This window comes from Heterodontus francisci, chromosome 32, assembly GCF_036365525.1.
Source record: "Heterodontus francisci isolate sHetFra1 chromosome 32, sHetFra1.hap1, whole genome shotgun sequence".
Lineage (NCBI taxonomy): Eukaryota > Metazoa > Chordata > Chondrichthyes > Heterodontiformes > Heterodontidae > Heterodontus > Heterodontus francisci.
Window position 1 is genome coordinate 30,216,172 of NC_090402.1, and position 16,234 is coordinate 30,232,405.

Below are 16,234 nucleotides of genomic sequence, written 5' to 3' on the forward strand. Positions count from 1 at the left end.
GAAACAGTAAAAAGACGGTCTGCATCATTACGAGATTTCCTTATTCTCTTCAAAGTTTATTCTAGGTTTATTGTTGGTTATTTTAAGTTTCTTTTCCTCACATAATCTTAAATAATATCGTAGTTAGACTCAAGCCTGCACTGTGATGCATCAAGCATGGTCTTTAGATATGATTTTGTATTTGTCCACAGGTTTAAAAATATTATTTGAATGACCAGGATTGCTGGTTTTTAAGTGCTCAGAGATCCTTTGTGAAAACTCAGTATTTGGCTTCATTAATCAAGCTGTATTCTTTTTCCACCTCTAAAATCACTAACTACTCTCATTCCTACTTATCCTGAATGCTGTAACGAAACAGCAATGTATTGGATTACGTATGATTGGCTGTGAGGCAGTGGGCAGCTCCAATTTCATCCAATAGTGCAAGTTCATGAATTTGCAACTTTAATTTCTATTAGTTCATTCTGCAATGCAGACAAAATGAATAGAAAATAATCAAAGTCATAATTGTTGTCAGAATAAGTTACACAAATGTATTTAAAGATTTAATAGCCCTTTTGAAAGAAATCAATTTCAGCTTCACAGCAATAAAGGAAAATAACTTTCCCTTAGAAATTCCATCAATTACCATCATTTCCTCTTTGTAGAAGGCAGAATAAATAGGAAATATATGTTCACTAAAAATGAGCTCAGAACTAGAACTCTGAATAGACATCTCCTGTAGGTTATCCCATTTCTAAGCTAATTTACAGTTACAGCCAACAGTAAAATGTTAGTCATCTTGGGACATCCTTATTTAATTATGCAGGCGCATGGATGAATTAGAAACAGAATGAACATGGGTCTAGTCCGTTGCTGGCCAGTTGAACTCTGAAACTGGAAGACTCTGGATTTATTTTTGGTGGTGTTGGGTTTGGGGGTGGAGGGGTCCTGTCCTCTCCTGATGGCACAGATTCATATTGCTCCACTTTCCATTAACCCTCTGCTACCTTACCAATATAGTTATTCTTTATTTGTGAACTTAGAAACTAAGGGCTAAAAATTCAATTAGGCACATTAGTGGGTGCGAGGATCAATATGTGAGATTACGTCACACCCAGTCAAGGTGATGCTACTCATCACAATGGTTGTGGCATGCAGTGCTGACTGGCTGCGCGCTCAGTAGAGGGCACAGGTGCATGCGTAGATAGCATTACTTACACCTAGCCTGCACTTCTTATAGGCAGGCTTCCCCTCTTAAAGGGGTGGTGCATTCAGGCTGCAGCAGCTGGTGGAACTGTTAGTTGGTTTTGAGGGAAACCAATGCAGTAACAGGCTAGGGAGAGGACTTCCAGGTTCTCTGATGTGGCACTGGTGGCCAACAGGAGGACAGAGTTTATGGGCAAGAAATGGACATCGGGACTGATACTGGATCCCAGTCCCACCCTTTGGGGGGGGAAGCAGTCACAGCCCCTGATTTTCACAGGGGTGGACTGCTAATTGACTAGAGGGCAGGTTGGGTGGCCAATTAGTGGCTGCGGGTGCGGGAACAGAGGCGGGACTGAAAGAAAACAAGATTTAAGCACACCATGGCAGCCATTACTTTGCCTGCCGTTTCACTGCATTATCTGGTCGAAAGATATCTCAGGAGAGGCAGAGGCCTGAAACCTGGGGCAGGGCAGCCTCTCGATTCACGGGTGCGGGCCTGGAGATCCGCCTCAAGGCCGTGAGGGAGAGGAGGTAGATGCTCTTCCTGGAGGTTGGCAGGAGAAGGCCATCCTCCCAAACCAAGCTGGCTAGGATGGAAGTCCCCAACACTGGTGAGCACGAGGGTGCTGCGCAGATACTGGTTCCAGTGTAGGAAGAGGTTCAAATGACCTTATTCGCTTAGGACAGGCTTCTGGGTATTCACCCTCCAGCAGGCAATCCAGCTAAGGAACCTCAGGGCACATGCTACTCCTGAAAATGGGAGGAGTGTCTGCCCGGGGCACTTACTGACTCCCCAGAATGTCTGAGCTATAGTACTGCTGAGGACCTGCCAACACTGAAACATGCAGCTTCTAATGAATAGAAGCAATTGGTATTGGCCAAAGAGGTCAGCAGTGCCTTATCTCTCTCTATAGTCCTTGCAAGAGAAACGGGCATATAATGCTTGGGAGAGGGCCCAGACAGGAAGAGGGGTTTCATAGCTGCATGTCATCACCACAACGGAGGAGGAAGCCATGAACATCACCAGGGTCACTGGCCATTAGGAAATCAGGTGAGGAGAGATGGACATCAGTGGTGGAGATGGTGATTAGAGATTGCAATGCATACATTAAGGGGGTGCATTGCACTCCACCCCATCTGACAGCATGCCGAAGACTCAGCTGCATTGGGAAGCCTCAGCGCAGAGGCTTCTGCTCTCCAAGGTTACTTCTCATGGTCTCTTCTTGTGTGCCCCACAGTTGCAGACGTCGAGGCAAAGACACCCTCACCATCATTGGCCCTCTGACTGAGGGAACATCTGTGCAGCAGTAACCAGTAATGGAGGCTGCCCCTACAATAACGCTGGTGCAGGATCCTCTGGAAGTGCCCCCACTGGCGCCTCCACAATGAGGACAACAGCCACATGTATCTCAGCCGCAAGCCAAGTCAAGTGAGTAGGCTGCCTCCACCTTCTCCAAGACCATAAGGGGAGCATTGCATAGAAATGGCTGAGAGCGTAGGCCACTGCATCGGGCAGAGCGCTGAGTGGGTCACTGGGTGTATATTACTTGTAAATGTGCACTTTGTCTTTTGGAGCACTGTGGACCTGAAGCCAGACGTGTAAGCCTCCTTTTATTCACAGCGTTGCAGAAGAGGGATGAGGTGAAATGGAGCAAGGGTCAGTGTATGGTGGCAGTGAACCCTCTGGGCAGATATTCTTTCTTACTGGTGGTAAGGGTTGAGCTGTTCCAGGCTGCATCTTCAAGGGAAGTGTTCTCATAGGCAGCTCAAAGTGAGTTGCATACCATGCTGTTCCTCTGGGGTCAGAGGGGCTCAGCTGAAACGAGCCTGAATCATATGATCCCTGAAGTTAGTCACATCCTGGTAAGACCCTCGAGCACCATGTTGGCACTTCTGTGTTCTGCATCTTTTTCCTTCTCTTCAACATCCTGCTCCTCCTCATCCTCTGATGAGCTGTGTGCACCCAGGGCTTCAGTGTCATCAAGATCCACACTTCTCTGAAGTGCCAGGTTATACAACGAGCAGCAGACCACCACCATGCAGGAGACCCTTGCAGGAGTGTACTGCAGAGCGCCACCAGAACCACATCTTCAGAAGCCAGATGGCCTGCTTAATGGTTTTCCGAGTGAGCTGCAGTTACAGTGCAACTGTGCCTCCATCTCAGGGTCACGTAAAGGGGTGAGCAGCCATCTCTTCAAGGGATATCCCTTGTCCCCTAGGATTCTTCAACACGGTTTAGGGGACGCAATGAAGAATTGCAGCACTCTGGACTGCTGGATGAAGAAGTAGTTATGGCAGGTAGGAAAGCAAGTGCACACATCCAGGAAGATCTTGTTGTGCTTCGCAGACCAGTTCAAGGTTGAGGGAGTAGAAGCCTTTCCTGTTGATAAATCGCATTGGACAGTCAGTTGATGCCTTGATGGCCACATGAGTGCAATTGATGATGTCCTGCACCTGGGGAATCCAGCAATGGATGTAAAACCCACTGCCTTCTGTGCCTGCGAGGCACCATCCGTGTATGTACTGCCCAGCTCTCACAAAGAGAGCATCAGTAATCAGTGAGATGCAGTTGTGTGCAGCTGCTTGCAAAACGCCACCAAGGTCTGCAGCTGATCCTTGGAAGGAGCCAGAAATGAAGAAGTTCAAGGCCACAGTAACTTTGACAGCTACTGCCACGGCATGGCGAGCAGTTATGTGAGGAGACCTTCTGTGACGAGGGCACGGATCTCTGTGACCATCTGCCTGGATAGGCACAGTCTCCCACGGCACTGGTTCTCAGCTCAAGGTTTCACCGTCTTCGGCGGTAGATCCTATGCTGAGGGTATGGCCTCCATTACCTCCCTGCCCTTCGTTCCTCTCCTCTGCCCTCCTGATGCCTAGGGCTCTGCCTTTCCTGCAGAGGATTTGCTCCTCGTCGCCACTGGAACTGAAATCTGAGAGTTGTGCTCCGATTGCCAGCTGCTGGGTTCCTTGTGCCCATGTGGCCTCCCAATTGTGGTTGGAAGCCTTGCCCCCTTTTCTTATGCCCCACACAGCCAGGATGGTGCCAAACCCCTGTGCTGTCCATGTGCTTATTGACCACTCTCCCCACAACCTCTGCTGGCCCGATAAAGTCATAAAGAGTCATAGTCATTTATGGCACAGAAGGCGGCCATTCGGCCCATCGAGTCCATGCCGACTTGTCATGGAGCACTCCTCCGTTCAACGCAAATTTATTTCCTTGCATCATTCTCTCTTTCAGTGGGGTCCACCTAATTTGTTGGAGTGACTGTCTCCCCACTGTGTTGCCACCTCCATGCAACTGATCTGCTCCAAACTCCACATGCAGCCCATACACCCCCACCAAAATCAGAAAGAGCTCATTGAGGGCCATGTTAAGTACCTTAATTGGCATTAATACCCGATCAGGCGGGTTCTTGGGGCTGTTCTCCCCTCTGTCCTGGTGAAAGTTGCCGACGCCAGGAAACCACCGGCCAGTGCTGGTATTTTCATCCCCCTCCCTCCTCTGTTCCCACCCCTGGCAGAACCTCAAAATCCAGCCCCATGTTTCTGCAGGGGATCAAGGGGGTTGGGGGGGGAGGGGGGGGGGTGGGCGAAGAGGCCCCAAGGCATAACCTGCAAAGGGAATGGGAGCTGGTGCTCAGGGAGGTGAATTCCAGGATTCTGGCCCAAAGGACTTGGCTGCAGTGGTGCAAGAGGTTTAATGACCTCATACATGTGGCCAAGGTCCGTGAATGCATCTTCCAATGACATCTCTTACCAACTGCACCACCAACTTCTCTCATGTTGCTCACTGCACCACTGCCCATCACTCACCCATCATTTATCTCTAACAGTCAGTGAGCGACTTGTGTCTCACACTCAGATGCTTCACTTCACCCTCACACACTTATCACTGCTGCAAGCCTCACACCCACATCTCAGTTCCCACATATTTCCAGCTATTCAGCAATGACAGACACAACAAAGAAACATACTGTAACATACTCACTGACACACTTCCTTCTCTTTTACAGGACAAGGTTGCGCATAACTGCAGGCAGCAGTAGAGAACCAGTGGGGGGACAGGCATGACAGCATCTCCTGACCCTTTGGAAGAGACGGTGTTCTGGAAGTGACTGAAGCCATTGCATCCAGCATCGCCGAGAACATTCAGGAAGACAATATGTTCCTGCCTTACACACCTTTGCAAATTCCACTTCACCCTCATCCTGCTATCTGGCAGCAGAAGTACAAGCCGCAGATGGTATGACCATGGACCTCTTGCTTTCTATCCTACACCCTAACCTTAAACACAGCTTCTGGTTGAGGTGGAGGTAGAAGAACTGCTCCCTGAATACACTAGGTGGCCTTCTTGGGAGCCCTCCACCTCCACCCTCTGTGCACAGATTCCCCTCCCTGCAGCCTCTGCTCTACGTCACTGTGGTGCTGAAGTCCAAGAGGGACTGCAACTCCAGTAGTGATAGCAGGCTTCCTGCTGACTGGCCTTCAAAGTCCTCTGCACTCCTTGTAAAAGTCCAGAAAGACTCTCTTCTGATTCCAACACCTTGTCAGAACTCCAACAACAGTAAACACAGTATTTCCACTCGCTCAGCAACAGCAAAAGACAGTCAAAAGCCCCCCACCTGAAAGTCCCATGCTGATGCTCTTAAACAGCATTAGTGTGGGAGTCCTTCGTGCAGTTGATCACATGTTCCAGTTAAAAGAAGGCATTAACAGGAACTGCGAGGTCAAAAATGGCAGACCAGGTGCCAAATCAGCATTTGACGCTGAGGGATGTCAACTTTGCATACCTCTGGTGCACGCACAGCCCCGCTAGCGTCCTTACAAGCATGGGGCGCCACCGGGCTGTTCTGGAAGAAGCCGGAAGCAGTTCAGTCACCATTTTGCCTCTTTGAGCAGTGGCACTACAGAGCCGAACTTTCCGGCCTAAATTTCAGCAGGCCATTCGACTGTGGGAGAATCAAAGTTGCGTCAGTAGGGATTACCAAATGGTGATCACTCTCATGGCTCAGTGGGTAAATACGAGTTGAAAGAGTGTTGCTTTAGTGCCATGTTGCCATTTTCAAAGCATGGTGAAAAAACAGTGAAACATAAAAGTCCTGAAATTATATTGTGCAAATATTAAGATAGTCATTTTAATGGGACCTGTTACCCTATTTATTTTCAACAGGTTAACATCTCTGCTAAAATAATGAACTAAGGAACTTGATGTGTATGAGATAAGCGCTCATATACTAATTTTCAGTGTAATTTCAGGGCTAAAAACTTTTGTAACTTGACAAAGAATGAAAGCATATCAAAATACACAAAATGTGAAACACAAACAAACAACGTTCTTCTGACTAAACCAGATGAGCTAGATTCCGCCGAGGTAAGTGGATGGGAGGGATATTTTCTGCTGGCAGCATAAGTGAGACATTTGCTTCTTCTTAAATCTCTAATTTTCCTTTCCTGGAAATTTAAATAGGTTAATTTCCATTAACTTTAAAAATATATATTTAAACTAATTGATTGATTTCTGGAGAAGTTCATGATTCAAGTCCTCCTCCAATAAAACAAATAATATTCAGTGCAGAGTTTGTAATCAGTCTCATTTTTACCAGTCAGATCACCCAACAAAACAGAAATTGGTGTTTCATTATTGAATCCAAGCAAAAGAAAAGTTTAGCAACAGAACAAGTTACTACCAACAGTAAAATCCTGGCCAAAGTTACAAAGCCAGCATTTTTTTGCAAACATAACGCCCTAATGTCAAGAAGCAAGAAGGAAAGAGAAATTTGCCTTTATATAGTGCCTTTCATGATTCAGAACGCCTAAAAGCACTTTACAGCCAATTAAGTATTTTTGAAGTGTAGTCTCTTGTAATGTCGGGAAACACAGCAGTCAACTGCACATATTAAAGGTTCCTCAAACAGCAAGGAAATAATTGAGGGATAAATATTGGCCAGGTCACAGAGGAAAACCTTCCCTGGCAAAAGAACGCCATGGGATCTTTTCTATCCAACTGCGATGGCGGACAGGGCCTCAGTATAACATTTCACTCAAAAGACAACACCTCTGATTGTGCAACACTCCCTCAGTACTGCACTGGGAGTAATAGCCTGGATTACATGCTCAGGTCTCTGGAGTGTGATTTGAATCTGCAAGCTTCTGATTCAAGCAAGTGCGCTACCAATTAGCCAAGGTTGACAGTACCCAATTTTTTTTTCCAAATGGTAGGCTTGCCAAATTGCTCTCCAAAAGAAAAACAAAAAACTGTAGATGCTGGAAATCCGAAACAAAAGAACAAATGGCTTTAAATATTCAGCAGAGTAAACCAACATGTATGGAGAGAACAGATGGCATGGAAATCCGATGGTGCCTAGAATTGGGCACACCCCCATAGCTGGTTGCAAGTGACTCAGGCAGCATGTGATATTTGTGATGTCTGTTTATTTTAATGACACAACTGTGCAGCCAATTCTACTTGCACAACTCACTGGCTGCATGCTGTAAGGGGAAGGGGGTGGCCTTTATCAGCAGCATCAGCTGTGGGTAGCACTCTTGCCTCTGAGTCAGAAGGTTGTAGGTTCATGTCTCGCTCCAGGAGTTGAACACAAAAATCTAAGCTAAAAAACAAAGACTTGCATGATCAGTGCTTTTCATGACCACCTTTACATGTCAAAGTGTTTTAAAGCCAATGGTGTGCTTTTGAAACGTAGTCACTGTCGTAACATAGGTAACGCAGAAGCCTTGAACTGAGTGGCCACTTCAGAAAGGCAGTTAAGAATCAACCACATTGCTGTGGGTCTGGAGTCACATGTAGGCCAGACCAGGTAAGGACAGCAGATTTCCTTCCCTAAAGGGCATTAATGAACCAGATGGGTTTTTACAACAATCACCAATGGTTTCATGGCCATCATTAGACTAGCGTTTTAATTCCAGATTTATTAATTGAATTCAAATTCCACCTTCTGCTGTGGTGGTATTTGAACCCATGTCCCCAGAGCAATACGCTGGGTCTCTGGGTTACTAGTCCAGTGACAATACCACTATGCCACCACCTCCCCTAAAGGAAGGAGTGAGGGGTCACCAAGGTCCTCCGATACTTCCCTAGAGGCTCTGGTGCAGGCAGCAGACACAAGGACAGGTATCCTCTTCCTCAAAAGGGGCACAAATCCTTACAGGCATTAACCTCACAAAACTGCAGAGCATATCAATGCCAGGAGCATTGCACCCAGGACACGGCTGCAATGCCACAAGAAATGTAATGATTTAACTAGCATTATTAAAAGAATACTGCCCTATGGGCAGAATCTTATCAGCTGTACGCAAGTGGCTTTGGAGTCAGGATGGGGAAGAATTTCAGAAAATCTCGCATGGGGTTGCTCCCTGATGCATTCCCGCCTCTGAGCGCTCATGCCGGGTGCTCCTGGCGGGTGGCTAGTGAGGCTTCCTCGATTATCACCCCCCCCAACCCCCCGGAGTCGCTGGTGCCAGAGTGCTACAGCTGTGGCTGCATGCCATCCTGTTGAGGGGTTTTCCTTCCACAACGATGGCCTGGCAGCTGTAGCCAGAGTTTATTTTAAGCCTTTTTTGCAACTTCAGAGGGCACCTCCATCTTGTGGTGATGGCCACACGGACCCTTGTGGGCACCCATTGGTCCTCCGCCAGCGGAGTCCACCCATTGTCTTTAATTGGACGGGGCTCTTGGAGGCAGCCTCTTAATTGGCTGTCTCCAGTAAGATCACGCAGGGAGGTGGACCTCAGAAACAATCAGGGTCGAGCCCGGAAATGGTCCCAACTGCTAATGAAAGCTAAGCCATCCATACTCTCTTCTCACAACTATACCACTTACAGCCTCATTAATAACAAAACTGACAGCACTCACAAGACCTCAATCTCCAACAATCACTGCAACTCACTTCACCACATCTTTTTCTTCTCGTACCGCCCTCACTTACTCACATCTCACAAACTGAGCCAGATTCTTTAAACACCTCAGAAGACTCCAACACACCACCATTTCTCTTGCAGGATTTAGTGGCATGGAGTTCACGATAATAGGCTAACACTGGAGGAAGAAGTGGCCACCTGCACACCCTTTCCCCCTCAAAGTGTGCATGCCATCATGGGCAGGGGTAGAGTTGAAGTTGTGGCTGCAGGGGTTCTTCATACCTAATCCTTTTGCTCCTTTCCGACTTCTCTCACACCACCACATACTAAATTACAAATGGCAGATGGTTTCACATCCGCTTCTCTCTGTGCTCCCTTCAAACCACAACCTAACCCTTTTTCCAGACTGTGAGCATGGGAGCTCAGATCACTGCTAGGCAGCACAAACATGTAATCTCAGGTAGCTGCTAAATTGGTTCTGAGGGCTGATGTCCATAGGGGCCTTCAAAGTGTTACAGCAGTCCTGCACTCTGTTCTCAGCAGAGCTGTACTGTGTGCTGAGGTGCTGTCCCAGGAGAGTGACCTTGGCTCCATAGGAGAGGCACCTGCTGTGCTCTCTTAGGTTGATAGCATGCTTGATCCTCAGTCAGTGACCTTCCTAGTGTCATATAACTAGCCGGGCCAGACCGCACTAGACCATGGTGAAATACTGCAGTCTGCAGCCAGCCACTCTGTTTGAGGTTGTCCACAATGGCCATGGAAACTCAATAGCTTTCTGCCTTCCAAGTTATAGACGCGGGAATCACGTTTAGGAACATAAGGAAAGAGAAAGGAACACGCAAGTTGGTCACAAAGGTGTGCAGACTATACATGGCAGCAAGGATCCAAGTTGGTGCAGGTCTCATGAATGTTTGGCACATTTGTGCAAGACAGTGCAAAGAACAAAACCTTGTACATTGAAAGATGGTTGCTATTATGTGATTTATGTTAATTTTGAAAACTGGTATGGTTTATCTGCACATTAAATGTAAGGAACAAAATTCCAGTATTGTTTGCAAATTCTGAAAGTGGGTTACATTTTTTGTTGAAAGCAGAATTGGGAGACCTCCCTCAACTAACATAACCAAAATCAGGTTAGCTGGCAAGTCATTTCATTGCTGTTTGTGGGACCCTACTGTGCATAAATTGGTTGATGTGCTTGTCTACCAACAGTGACTACATGTCAAAAATAAAATTGCTGTGAAGCATTTGGTGACAATTCCCTGATGTGATAAGGTGATATATTAATTAAAATTATTTTACATTGAATAACTGGCATAAGTCATTCATATACTGTTCTTGTGCAGCTCACATGCAGGCATGAAATTATATTTGTACTGGGGAACAAAACAATGTATGCGATAACGTTTTTTTAAAAATTCATTTGTGGGACGTGGGCTTCACTGGGTAGGCCAGCATTTTTTGCCCATCCCTAACTGCCCTTGAACTGAGTGGCCACTTCAGAGAGGCAGTTAAGAATCAACCACATTGTTGTGGGTCTGGAATCACATGTAGGCCAGACCAGGTAAAGATGGCAGATTTCCTTCCCTAAAAAGGGAAGGCTCAGAAGGGAAGGAGGGAGAACGGGAGAGCACTAGTCATCGGGGACTCGATGGTGAGGAGTACCGACAGGCGGTTCTGTGGGAGCAAGCGAGACGCACGGATGGTTTGTTGCCTCCCTGGTGCCAGGGTCAGTGATGTTTGTGATCGCGTCTTCAGGATCCTTAAAGGGGAGGGGGAGCAGCCAGAGGTCGTGGTGCACATTGGTACCAACGACGTAGGAAGGAAGGGTGGCACAGATGTTAGAAGTGAGTTTAGGGAGTTAGGCTGGAAGCTGAAAGCTCGGACGGACAGAGTTGTTATCTCTGGTTTGTTGCCGGCGCCACGTGATAGTGAGGCTAGGAATAGGGAGAGAGCACAGCTGAACACGTGGCTGCAGGAATGGTGTAGGAGGGAGGGCTTCCAGTTCTTGGATAATTGGACTGCATTCTGGGGAAGATGGGACCTGTTCAAACAGGACGGGCTGCATCTGAACCAGAGGGGCACCAATATCCTGGGAGGGAGGTTTGCTAGTACTGTTCGGGAGGGTTTAAACTAGTTTGGGAGGGGGATGGGAACCGGACTTGTAGTCCAGGGACCAGTGGGTCCACTCAGAAAGACAAAGAGTGTAGTGAGGTATTGGGGAAGGTAGCACTGTCGCAGAGGACAGATGGGCACGGAGAAGGGTTAAAGTGCGTATACTTCAACGCAAGAAGCATCAGGAATAAGGTGAGTGAATTGAAGGCGTGGATGGGCACTTGGGACTACGATGTTGTGGCCATCACTGAAACGTGGATAGGTGAGGGGGAGGAATGGTTCTTGGAGGTACCTGGTTATAGATGTTTTCATAAGATTAGGAATGGTGGTAAAAGAGGTGGGGGGGTGGCATTGTTAGTTAGAAATAGTGTAACAACTGCTGAAAGAATTTTCGAGGAGGATCTGCCGACTGAGGCACTGTGGGTTGAGGTCAGGAACAGGAAAGGAGCAGTCACCTTGATGGGAGTTTTCTATCGGCCCCCCAATAGCAGCAGGGAGGTGGAAGAGCAGATTGGGAAACAGATTTTGGAAAGGAGCAGAAGTCACAGGGTAGTAATTATGGGGGATTTCAACTTCCCAAATATTGATTGGCAACTCTTTAGATCGAATAGTTTGGATGGGGTAGTGTTTGTGCAGTATGTCCAGGAAGCTTTTCTGACTCAGTATGTAGACTGCCCGACCAGAGGGGAGGCAATATTGGATTTGGTACTAGGTAATGAACCAGGGCAAGTGATAGAGCTGTTGGTGGGCGAGCACTTTGGAGATAGTGATCACAATTCTGTAGCATTCACTGTGGTAATGGAGAGGGATAGGTATGTGCAACAGGGCAAGGTTTACAATTGGGGGAAGGGTAGATATGATGCTGTCAGGCAGGAACTGAGGAGCATAAGTTGGGAGCATATGCTGGCAGGGAAGGGCACGGTCGAAATGTGGAACTTTTTCAAGGAGCAGATAGTAGGGGCCATTGATAAGCATGTCCCTGTCAGACAGGGAAGGGATGGTCATGTGAGGGAACCGTGGTTGACAAGAGAGGTTGAGAGTCTTGTTAGGAAGAAGAAGGATGCGTATATAAGGTTGAGGAAAAAGGGCACAGGCCTAGCTCTGGAGGGATACAAGATGGCCAGGAAGGATCTGAAGAAAGGGATTAGGAGAGCTAAGAGAGGGCATGAAAAATGCTTGGCGGGTAGGATAAAAGAAAACCCCAAGGCCTTTTACGCGTATGCCAGAAATATGAGGATGACTAGGGGGACCGTAGGTCCGGTCAAGGACAATAGCGGGAGACTGTGTGTTGAGCCGGAAGAGATAAGTGAGGTTTTGAATGAGTACTTCTCTTCGGTATTTACGAATGAGAAGGGGTGTATTACTGAAGAGGACGGTGTGAAACAGACTGGTAAGCTCGAGGAAGTGCTCGTTAGGAGGGAAGATGTGTTGGGGTTTTTGAATAACTTGAAGATAGACAAGTCTCCCGGGCCTGACGGGGTATATCCAAGGATGTTATGGGAAGCAAGGGATGAAATTGCAGAGCCGCTGGCAATGATCTTTTCATCTTCTCTGTTGACGGGGGTGGTACCAGGTGATTGGAGGGTGGCAAATGTTGTGCCCCTGTTCAAGAAAGGGAATAGGAACAACCCTGGGAATTACAGGCCAGTTAGTCTTACTTCGGTGGTAGGCAAGTTGATGGAAAAGGTGCTGAGGGATAGGATTTCTGAGCATCTGGAAAGACACTGCTTGATTCGGGACAGTCAGCACGGTTTTGTGAGGGGTAGGTCTTGCCTCACAAGCCTGATTGAATTCTTTGAGCAGGTGACCAAGCAAGTGGATGAGGGTAAACCAGTGGATGTGGTGTACATGGATTTTAGTAAGGCATTTGATAAGGTCCCCCATGGTAGACTTATGGAGAAAGTCAGGAGGCATGGGATAGTGGGGAATGTGGCCAGTTGGATTAAGAATTGGCTAACTGATAGAAGGCAGAGAGTGGTCTTAGATGGTAAATACTCAGCCTGGAGCCAGTTACCAGTGGCGTGCCACAGGGATCAGTTCTGGGTCCTCTCCTGTTTGTGATTTTTATTAACGACTTGGATGAGGAAGTCGAAGGGTGGGTCAGTAAATTTGCAGATGATACAAAGGTTGGTGGAGTTGTGGATACCGAGGAGGGCTATTGTCGTCTGCAAAGGGACTTGGATAGGTTGCAGTGCTGGGCTGAAAAGTGGCAGATGGAGTTTAACCCTGAAAAGTGTGAGGTCGTCCATTTTGGAAGGACAAACACGAATGCAAAATACTGGGTTAACGGTAGGGTTCTTGGGCATGTGGAGGAGCAGAGAGACCTTGGGGTCTATGTGCATAGATCGTTGAAAGTTGCAACTCAAGTGGATAGGGCTGTGAAGAAGGCATATGGGGTGTTAGCGTTCATTAGCAGAGGGATTGAATTTAAGAGCCGTGAGGTGATGATGCAGCTGTACAGGACCTTGGTAAGGCCTCATTTGGAGTACTGTGTGCAGTTCTGGTCGCCTCATTTTAGGAAGGATGTGGAAGCCTTGGAGAGGGTGCAGAGGAGATTTACCAGGATGTTGCCTGGAATGGAGAATAAGTCTTACGAGGAAAGGCTGAACATTCTAGGCCTCTTCTCATTAGAACGGAGAAGGATGAGGGGTGACATGATAGAGGTTTATAAGATGATCAGGGGAATAGATAGGGTAGACAGTCAGAAACTTTTTCCCCGGGTGGAGCAAAGCGTTACAAGGGGTCATAAATTTAAGGTGAAGGGTGGGAGATATAAGGGGGATGTCAGGGGAAGGTTCTTTACCCAGAGAGTGGTCGGGGCATGGAATGCCTTGCCTGGGGAAGTTGTTGAGTCAGAAACTTTAGGGACTTTCAAACGGCTTTTAGATAGGTATATGGATAAAGGAGAATGATGGGGTATAGATTAAATTGTCCTTGACAGAGGACAAAGGATCGGCACAACATCGTGGGCCGAAGGGCCTGTTCTGTGCTGTATTTTCTATGTAAGAAAATAAAAAAAAAAAGAAAAAAAATAAAAAAAGGGCATTAGTGAACCAGATGGGTTTTTACACCAATCGACAATGATTTCATGGTTACCGTTAGATTAGCTAAATTATGTTAAGATTACGATAGCTAGATGATAAGCAGGCTTAAAGTATATATTCGTCTGTAAAACAGCACAAACATAACTCAGGTTAATCAACTCACAATTTAGTCAGAACGGATTATAATTTATAGTTAAATGTTAACCCCAGACTTGGATTTATTTTTTCACCAACATCATCTTTTTAACAAGTTTCAATTGTCAATTCTTGGTCTGCATTTCACAATTTCATTCTCGACAAATACAATATGAACATAGGGCAGGATTTTCCTGTGGGCTTCTGAACTATACTGTCAGGCTCAAATGGGAATCAGAAGCCTGCACTCTGTGGAAAACAGTCACTCACCTGTGATTTTTCCCGAATTGGCCGAGGCTGGGCTCACCGTCCAATTAAGGACAGAGAGTGGGCTCTCGAAACTGGAGGGGCCTTAGGAGGCCTTTCAGCTTGAAAGCAGCAGCAGGATGCCATGGCGAGTTAGTGAGAGAGGGGACGCCTCAAAATGAAGCGCCTTCTCTCCAACTTTTAAAAAATTTGAAATATAAAAAAAAAGGCCTTTGCTGCCAGGCCACCATGGTGGGAGGGGAAACCCCTACACAGGGTGGCCTGTGACTACTGCTAAACGCAGGCAGGCAGAGAGCGCCTCCTGGCCTTTCTTGAGCGCTCGCCCACCTATCCCATCCCGGAGGCCTCCTCCAGGCAGCTAAACTGTCACCCGCTCTTTGTAGGGGCTTGAAAGCGGACTGGAAAATCCCAGTCGGCTTCTTTCAGTCGGCTTTTAATTACTTCAAATGGCTACCTGCCACTTGTATGCAGACAGCCCTGCCACTCACCACCCACCATCCCTCTTCTGGGAAAATGGCCTAGGATTGGGATGGAACTAGGGGACTGGCACATCAGCCAGCAGCACTATTTTTAGTGCATGCCAAGCTTAGTTCCTGACCCTGGTAGGGGCTAAAAATCTTGCCCATAGTGTTTTAGAGTATATCCAATACTCAACAAGTAATGAGCAAAAAGTGAGTGTAGATTAACATGATGAAATGAGAGTGTAGTTTATTTCAGTATATATATGGTAAATTGAACATTTCATGGCAGATAGAGTCTCAGTAATTTTTTTCTCCTGCAGAGTGAAGGACCACTTGTGACAAAAATGCCTGACCATATGTTTATCTGCCAACTACTGAGCTGTGAACAAGCAGATTGTTTTTCCTACAGGCTGGGAATTTTGAGACCTAGTGCAATTTCTGGAAGCCTGCATTAAAGCATGCAGTCTGTCTCACCCGATTTCCTGGCATTATAAACAGAGGCTTTGTACATGTGCAGTTTAGGAAGTTCTTCAACACAAGACATTTAATTCTCTTTGTCGCATGTCTCTGTTGAATAAAGTACGCTTTTGTTGAAGAAAAAAAACATTTCCTTTCATTGTCATTGAATATTCAATCTCCATTATAAACTAACAAAATTGTATTCAGATTTTACAACAATATTTTGATGACCAAAAGTCAGTTTGCCTTTTTTGGAATATTTATTTGTGACAGTGTATTTCATTAATTTTTGGTACCAGGTTAATTCTTCAACTGCTCAATTTGGTTCTTTATTTCTATCAACATACAGCTATTCTTATAACATTTTTTGAAAATTGCTTTCTTTTGCAATCTGAAACTGATCTTCTGATATTCCTGAAAAGTGTGTTATAGAGTGATACAAAAGTACACACAAATCTACAATTCTACGCATAACAAGTTCTCAATCTCTACTTGTGTCATTGGGGGGGAAAGTACCAATCCAAAACTGGCTGCTACTATAGCTAAAATCAATTGACAGATAAGTCACAAAATCTGTTCTTAAACACCTCATCAAGTGACATTGACAGGGGCAGTTCGTCAGCTTATCCTTTCGATCGATGAATTGTGTAGTGCAAATAAGCCTGACAAAAACCATCAAGCCCGTAG

The 16,234-nt window shown here is 46.5% G+C and overlaps 1 protein-coding gene across 8 annotated transcripts in view; it reads right to left on the bottom strand.

The window, feature by feature from the left end:
• Window positions 1-16,234, bottom strand: part of rgs3a (regulator of G protein signaling 3a) — a 401,039-nt gene that overhangs the window by 10,835 nt on the left and 373,970 nt on the right. The window lies entirely within an intron of this gene.